We start from the raw sequence: 9,245 nt of genomic DNA, 5'->3' as shown, positions 1-9,245 counted from the left end.
TTCTAGTGTGCGGGGTGATCGCTGGTCGGCGCGGACTCGGTGGGCCGAAGGGCCTGTGTTTCCGCGCTGTATCTCTAAAGTCCTAAGAGGCATATTCAGCACAAGAGTACGGTAGAGCTGCAGCCTTACAGCGAATGCAGCGCCAGAGACCCGGGTTCGATCCTGACTATGGGCGCTGTCTGTACGGAGTTTGCACGTTCTCCCCGTGACCAGCGTGGGTTTTCTCCGAGACCTTCGGTTTCCTCCCACACGTGCAGGTTTGCAGGTTAATTTGCTTGGTAAAATTGTCCCTAGTGGGTGTAGGATAGTGTTAGTGCGTGTGGATCGCTGGTCGGCTGCGGATCCAGTGGGCCTGTTTCCGCGCTGTATCTCTAAACTAAACTAAACTAAAGCAGATAGATACAAAACGCTGGAGTAACTCAGCGGGACGGGCAGCATCTCCGGAGAGAAGGAGTGGGTGACGTTTGGGGTCGAGACCCTGGCCTTGAATACTGATCTACATTCTGTTCATACTGTGAGTCGACCCAGGAAGATCTGGAGTGTCAGAGGGGAATGGCAACTATTCTCCAGCCACTATTGTTGTTGGCAGTGTGTCAGCTTTGGCCCACATCACTGAGGGCTTCCCATTACTACACGTTGCCAGGAGATCCCATCAAACTGCAGGTTTAAAGGTTAATGCTGATGCAATGATCCATTATATTAACCAACTCTACTTTGCTGCCATTTAATACATTAGATAGCAATCCAACTACACACACACACACTCTTAAGATGAAGATGCATTTCCCTTTTAAAAACACACGCTCCCGCAAGCTGCAATCTATAACAAGAACAGTGGCGCAGCGGTAGAGTCGCTGCCTCACGGCGCCGGAGACCCGGGTTCGATCCCGACTACGGGCGCTGTCTGTACGGAGTTTGCACGTTCTCCCCGTGACCTGCGTGGGTTTTCTCCGAGACCTTTGGTTTCCTCCCACACTACAAAGACGTCCAGGTTTGTAACTGAATTGGCTTGGTATGAGTGTTATACTGTCCCCATCGGGTGTAGGATATTGCAAGTGTGCGGGGATCGATGGTCGGCATGGACTCGGTGGGCTGAAGGGCCTGTTTCCTCGCTGTATCCAGGGCCCACCGTTTAAGTATAAGGAGGAAGCCATTTAGAACGGAGACGAGGAAACACTTTGTACACTCTGGAGTTTAGAAGGATGAGAGGCGTTCTCATTGAAACATATAAGATTGTTAAGGGCTTGGACACGCTAGAGGCAAGAAACATGTTCCCGATGTTGGGTCGAGTCCAGAACCAGGGGCCACAGTTTAAGAATAAGGAGTAAGCCATTTAGAACAGAGACGAGGAAACACTTTTTCTCACAGAGAGTGGTGAGTCTGTGGAATTCTCTGCCTCAGAGGACGGTGGAGGCCGGTTCTCTGGATGCTTTCAAGAGAGAGCTAGATAGGGCACTTAAAAATAGCAGAGTCAGGGGATATGGGGAGAAGGCAGGAACGGGGTACTGATTGGGGATGATCAGCCACGATCACATTGAATGGCGGTGCAGGCTCGAAGGGCCGAATGGCCTCTACTCCAGCACCTATTGTCTATGTTTCTATATTTCAATGTTTCTATTTCCGCGCCGTATATCTCTAAACTAAAGATCGTCTTGCGAGGCGGCATCTGCAGTTCCTTCCTGCACATTTCAGCTGATCACAGGTCAGCAATGAACGAGCAAAGCAGTCACTGGAACCATCTATAAAGCCTCGTTTATCGTGGCATAAACAAGACTTGAAATTGTGGCTTAAGTGGTTGCAAAATGGAAGAAAAATGCTTCAAGATGTGTGATAGAACCATCTGTGATCTCACATCTGCTTGGGCCCAGGGCAGTGAGATTTTTTTCGTTCAGTTGCAAATCTACGATACTGCAGTTGAAGGAAGAAGTGTAATCTAGAAACATAGAACGATAGGTGCAGGCAGATAAAAATGCTGGAGAAACTCACCCGCTGAGTTTCTCCAGCATTTTTATCTGCCTTCGATTTTTCCAGCATCTGCAGTTCCTTCTTAAACAACAGGTGCAGGAGTAGGCCGTTCGGCCCTTCGAGCCAGCGCCAGCCATTCGATATGATCATGGCTGGCCATCCAGAATCAGTAAACCCTTCCCCATCCAGAATCAGTAAACCCACCCCGTTCCTAATTTGAGGAAGGACATTCTTTCTATTGAGGGACTGCAGCATAGGTTTACAAGGTTAATTCCTGGGATGGCGGGACTGTCGTATGCTGAGAGAATGGAGCGGCTGGGCTTGTACACTCTGGAGTTTAGAAGGATGAGAGGGTATGTCATTGAAACATATAAGATTGTTAAGGGCTTGAACACTCTAGAGGCAGGAAACATGTTCCCGATGTTGGGGGAGTCCGGATCCAGGGGCCACAGTTTAAGAATAAGGAGTAAGCCATTTAGAACGGAGACGAGGAAACAGAGAGTGGTGAGTCTGTGGAATTCTCTGCCTCAGAGGGCGGTGGAGGCCGGTTCTCTGGATGCTTTCAAGAGAGAGCTAGATAGGGCTCTTAAAAATAGCGGAGTCAGGGGATATGATGAGAAGGCAGGATCAAGCCATGATCACAATGGATGGCGGTGCTGGCTTGAAGGGCCGAATGGCCCCCTCCTGCATCTAGTTTCTATGTTTCTAAGTTTCAGATGCGGCGTAGACGGAGGAATTGGGAGAAGGGGATGGATTCCTTACAGGAAGCAGGGGGGGGAGAGGTGTAGTCTAGATAGCCATGGGAGTCAGTGGGTCGGTCAGAAGTCTATCACCTGAGATAGAGATAGTGAGGTCAAGAAATGGTGAGGAAGTGTCGGAAATGGTCCAGGTGTATTTGAGAGCCGGATGGAAGTTGGTGGTGAAATGGATGGAGTCAGTGAGTTGTGTGTGAGTTGTGTGCAGGAGGTAACACCAATGCATTCGTCGATGTAACTAGGGGTGGATTAACCATTAAGCAGACTGAGCACGTGCTTAGGGCACCAGGGCCAAAGGGGGCACCACAAAGCTGGGAAAAGGGTGAAAAAAAACCGCACCCAACAAGGTGGTAATTCCCAATTATCAGAAAGTGAAAGGTACTCAAAGACTTGTCAGACACTCATTGATGTTTAAGAGGGAACTGCAGATGCTGGAGAATCGAAGGTTACACAAAAAAGCTGGAGAAACTCAGCGGGTGCAGCAGCATCTATGGAGCGAAGGAAATAGGCAATGTTTCGGGCCGAAACCCTTCTTCAGACTGATCGGGGGCGGGGATGATGGGCGGGGACAAGAAAGGGAAAAGGAGGAGGAGCCCGAAGGCTGGGGGATGGGAGGAGACAGCAGGGGGGCTGAGGAAGGGGAGGAGACAGCAAGGGCTAACAAAATTGGGAGAATTCGATGTTCATGCCCCCGGGATGCAGACTCCCCAAACGGAATATGAGGTGCTGTTCCTCCAATTTCCGGTGCTGCTCGCTGTGGCCATGGAGGAGACCCAGGACAGAGAGGTCGGAGACGGAGTGGGAGGGGGAGCTGAAGTGCTGAGCCACCGGGAGGTCAGCTTGGTTATTGCGGACCGAGCGGAGGTGTTCGGCGAAACGATCGCCCAACCTCCGCTTGGTCTCACCGATATAGATCTGCTGACATCTAGAGCAGCGGACGCATTGATGTTTATCCAGATGACATGAACAACACTTTGTGTCTACATAGCTTCAGCAGTTCCATTCATATGTGCTTCATAAGTTTAAAACAACCAAGAAAACATATTTCACTCACATGGACCTTTACAACACAATTACAGAAGACAAACTAGAGAGTGCCTTTCCAAATGTTGAAATCGCCTTAAGAATATGTTTAACGTCAATGGTCACCAACTGCACAACAGAGAGGTCTTTCTCACAACTGAAACGTGTGAAAAAACCCAAATAGATCAGTTATGCTTCAGGAAAGACTCGACTCACTGCAATTCAAGCAGACAATTCTGAGAAGTATTAATTTCGAGGATGTCTATCAGTGATTTTGCGAAAATGAAATGTAGAAAAATGCCTTTCAGGTCATAAATATTGGAACTTTGATACATTTAAGAGAGTCAAGAGTCAAGAGTCAAGAGTCAATTTAATTGTCATTTGGACCCCTGGAGGTCCAAACGAAATGCCGTTTCTGCAGCCATACATTACACACAAATAGACCCCAGACACAACATAATTACATTTTACATAAACATCCATCACATAGCTGTGATGGAAGGCCAAATAAACTTGTGAAATATTAAAATAGATGTTGTATTGCATTTTTGTAGAACTTTATGAAGCCCAAGCTTGGCTTAGTTTGTGCAGTATATTGTGTTATCATATGAATACATTTTTGTACTGCTGCAACCTGCATTGTATATCTGGTCAGACAGGTCAACAACTAAAATGGACTGGGTCATAGAAACATAGAAACATAGAAATTAGGTGCAGGAGTAGGCCATTCGACCCTTCGAGCCTGCACTGCCATTCAATATGATAATGGCTGATCATCCAACTCAGTATCCCGTACCTGCCTTCACTCCATACCCTCTGATCCCCTTAGCCACAAGGGCCACATCTAACTCCCTCTTAAATATAGCCAATGAACTGGCCTCGACTACCTTCTGTGGCAGAGAGTTCCAGAGATTCACCACTCTCTGTGTGAAAAACGTTCTTCTCATCTCAGTTTTAAAGGAATTCCCCCTTATCCTTAAGCTGTGACCCCTTGTCCTGGACTTCCCCAACATCGGGAACAATCTTCCTGCATCTAGCCTGTCCAACCCCTTAAGAATTTTGTAAGTTTCTATAAGATCCCCTCTCAGTCTCCTAAATTCTAGAGAGTATAATCCAAGTCTATCCAGTCTTTCTTCATAAGACAGTCCCGACATCCCAGGATCAGTGTGGAAAGGAGGGGGGCACCAAGATTGGTCAGTGCTTAGGGCACCAGTGAGCCTTAATCCGCCCCTGGATGTAACGGAGGGGATGGGGCCCTGGAACGCCTCAACATTCAGGGTCGGTAACACTGAGCTGCAGTTCCTTCGGATGGAGCAAAGGAAAAACGCAGAGATCAGCCAAGCATGTCGCAGCTGAAACATTACTAATGACTTGAGACAAAGTCCCAAACAATAGGACAGGTTCCCACATTGATATTCAGCGCATGTTATCACCAAACTGAAAGCAGTGGTGATGCTTCAGTAGGTCGCCTGCCATGTTTTAGAAGAACTGTGATCTTCCTCTCCCTTTGCGAAAGTCTAACATTAATAATTACAAGTAGATTTGATCAGATCAACAGTGATCAGTTTAAGAAAATCGACCTAGAAAATTGCAGACGCAGGAAATAGTAAAATGAAAACTTGATGTTGGACAAAGCCAGCAGGTCGGGCATTCATTCATCATGGCTGCAAACATTAGCGACGCAGCAGCGCTGGTTTCCGTCGGGAACGGTGACGGACGCACCACACGTCACTGTCCTCCAGTTTAGTGTTTAAGAAGGAACTGCAGATGCTGGAAAATCGAAGGTAGACAAAAGTGCTGGAGAAACTCAGCGGGTGCAGCAGCATCTGTGGAGCGAAGGAATTGGGCAACGTTTCGGGCCGAAACCCTTCTTCAGACAGTCCTCCAGTTCCTGCGGGCTTCCGCCGCTGGAAGTATAGGATATTTGGTGTGTGTGTGTGTGTGTTTTATCGTCCTTCCTTACAATGCTGTATATGTACGACAGTGGTCGCAACTTCTACTGAAGTATGGACGGCCGTTGGCTCGCTAGGAGCTCATCCGCCCTTTGACAGGTCTTGGTTTTGGTCCTGCTGGGGGTCATAGAAACATAGAAACATAGAAACATAGAAAAGAGGTGCAGGAGGAGGCCATTCGGCCCTTCGAGCCAGCACCGCCATTCATTGTGATCATGGCTGATCGTCCCCGATCAATAACCCGTGCCTGCCTTCTCCCCATATCCCTTGACTCCACCAGCCCCTAGAGTTCTATCTGACTCTCTCTTAAATCCATCCAGTGACTTGGCCTCCACTGCCCTCTGTGGCAGGGAATTCCACAAATTCACAACTCTCTGGGTGAAAAAGATTTTTCTCAGCTCAGTCTTAAATGACCTCCCCTTTATTCTAAGACTGTGGCTCCTGGTTCTGGACTCGTCCCAACATTGGGAACATTTTTTCCTGCATCTAGCTTGTCCAGTCCTGGCCACAGCCCCCGCTCCTCACCTGGCAAACCAGGTGGGGGAGACGGTTTAGTCACCGGCTAGCCGACCACGGAGCAGGTAGCGCGGGATTACATGGCACCCATGGCGGGGTGAGCTCCCCCTCCCCGACCTGTCCTGACCCAAGGCTCACCTCCGCGCCCCACCAGGTAAGTGAGGTCAGTCAGCCTCTGTGGATAAAAAGGACCAGAGGTCGCAGCCTCAGAATTAAAGGATGTCTCTTTAGAAAGGAGATGAGGAGGAATTTCTTTAGCCAGAGGGTGGTGAATCTGTGGAATTCATTGCCACAGAAGGCTGTGGAGGCCAAGTCAGTGGATATATTTAAGGCAGAGATAGATAGATAGATTCTTGATCAGTACGGGTGCCAGGGGTTATGATGAGAAGGCAGGAGAATGGGGGTGGGAGGGAGAGATAGATCAGCCACGATTGAATGGCGGAGCAGACTTGATGTTCTCTGACATGTTGAGTTTTTATTTCCAGAATTTGCTGTGGCACGGTGGCGCAGCGGTAGAGTTGCCGCCTCACAGCGCCAGAGACCCGGGTTCGATCCTGACTGGAGGAGCTGTCTGTACGGAGTCTATACGCGGGTTTTTCCCTGGTGCTCCTGTTTTTTCCCCACACTCCAAAGACAACAAGGTTTGTAGGTTGGACACAAAATGCTGGAGTAACTCAGCGTGACAGGCAGCATCTCTGGAGAGAAGGAATGGGTGACGTTTCGGGTCGAGGCCCTTCGTCAGAAATTCTGGGTTGTAAACTGCCCAAGAGGACTACAAGTTCTGCATTCCTCGTGTCTACATCGACAATAGACAATCGCAGTGACCTTTGAACTCTGGTAGGGCCATTTTAGGCACCTTTTCCAGAGCACTGTTGGCTATTTTATACAATGCAGTCATGGCACGGTAGAGTTGCTGCCTCACAGCACCAGAGACCCGGGTTCGATCCTGACTACGGGCGCTGTCTGTACGGAGTTTGTACATTCTCCCCGTGACCTGCGTGGGTTTTCTCCGAGATCTTTGCTTTCCTCCCACACTCCAAAGACGTGCAGGTTTGTAGATTATTTGGCTTCGGTATAACATGTAAATTGTCCCTGGTGTGTGTCGGATAGCGTTAGTGTGCGGGGATCGCTGGTCGGTGCGGGCTCAGAAGGCCGAAGGGCCTGTTTCCGTGCTGTATCTCTAAACTAAACTAAACTGAATGTTCAGACAGAAGATACAAACAAACAGCTGGAATAACTCAGCGGGACGGGCGGCATCTCTGGAGAGAAGGAATGGGTGACGTTTCGGGTCGAGACCCTTCTTCAGACTGAATCAGAGGGGAGAGGGAGAAACAGAGATAAGGAAATATCAGGTGTGAAAACGAGACAAAGGGGATGGAGATCAAGAAAAAGGCAGATTAAATCATTGTTACCTCGCAGAAGGTGACAACAAAACAAACAGAGGTAAATTGTGAATGAGGACAGTCAGACTAGTCGGGGAACTGTGAATGGGGGAGGGACGGAGAGAGAGCCAAGGCAAGGGTTACGTGAAGTTAGAGAAGTCAATGTTCATACCACTGGGTTGTAAACTTTCACACACAAAGTTGTGAGTGTGTGGAATTCTCTGCCTCAGAGGGCGGTGGAGGCAGGTTCTCTGGATACTTTCAAGATAGAGCTAGATAGGGCTCTTAAAGATAGCGGAGTCAGAGGATATGGGGAGAAGGCAGGAACGGGGTACTGATTGGGGATGATCAGCCATGATCACATTGAATGGCGGTGCTGGCTCGAAGGGCCGAATGGCCTACTCCTGCACCTATTGTCTATTGTCTAAACACAGAAAATAGGTGCAGGAGTAGGCCATTCGGCCCTTAATCATGGCTGCTCATCCAAAACCAGTTCCCCGTTCCTGCTTTCTCCACCATATCCCTTGGTTCCGTCAGCCCTGGGAGCTACATCTAACTCTCTCTCTCCCTTGTGTTCACATCAACAATAGCCAATGGCACTGACCTTTGAACTTGGTGCGGCCATGTTTGGCACCTTGGTGCGGCCATGTTTGGCCATTGTATACAAAGCCATCGCATTCCCAGTGTCGTCAGGCCAGTGTTTCGATTTAATATGTCGACTTAATATTGCTTGCGGAGTTTTGATGCCACTTTATGAAGCGGTGACTCTGGGCGCTGAGTCATTACTCTTCATCCGACGCTAACTGATTTTTTTCTTGTAGCTCTTTCTCGAGAAAATACAATAACCCTGACACCGCGATTTGTCACTCTCCTCACGTCTCCTATAAATAGGGACAGGGAACGTGTGCTCTGTTAAATTACCGCACTTTCCAAAATAAAATGAACATTAGGTTGACTGCACATTGGTCAGAATTACATCTAAGGGCCAGGGTTGGGCACAACCTGTGAAATAATCGCCTGCGCGATTCGCTGAACCGAAAGGGCGGCGGAGTTGGACAGATGCTGCCTCACGGCGCCAGGGACCCGGGTTTGATCCTGACCCCGGGTGCTCTCCGTCTGTGGGGGGGGGGGGGGGGGGGGGGGGGGGAGGGGGGGGGGGGAGTTTGCACGTTCTCCCTGTGACCTGCGTGGGTTTACTCCGGGTGCTCACCGCGGTTTCCTCCCACACTCCGAAGCCGCGCGGGCTTGGAGGTTAAATGGCTTCTGTAAATTGCCCCCTAGTGTGTGTGTGGGGTAGAACTAGTGTACGGGGTGATCGCTGGTCGGCACGGACTCGGTGGGCCGAAGGGCCTGTTTCCACGCTGCATCTCTAAAAACTGAAAGAAACAAGACTGGTTAGCCCATGGTATAGCTTTATCTGTCTCAATATCAAAGCAGTCTGTTTGTGTGTGTAATGTATGCTCATGTATATTTAAGTAGACTTAAACACATGTGCACATGTATCATTTTATATCTATGATTATAACTTTACATATATATCTGTGTGTATGTGTGCGAGAGTGTGCACATGTCTGTGTGCGTGTGCGCGTGCGTGCAGGTGTGTACGCTGGTGTGTGCGCATGCATGCATGTGTGGGGGTGTGCACGCGAGCG

This window comes from Leucoraja erinacea, chromosome 25, assembly GCF_028641065.1.
Source record: "Leucoraja erinacea ecotype New England chromosome 25, Leri_hhj_1, whole genome shotgun sequence".
Lineage (NCBI taxonomy): Eukaryota > Metazoa > Chordata > Chondrichthyes > Rajiformes > Rajidae > Leucoraja > Leucoraja erinaceus.
Note: the sequence above shows the minus strand (reverse complement) of the source record.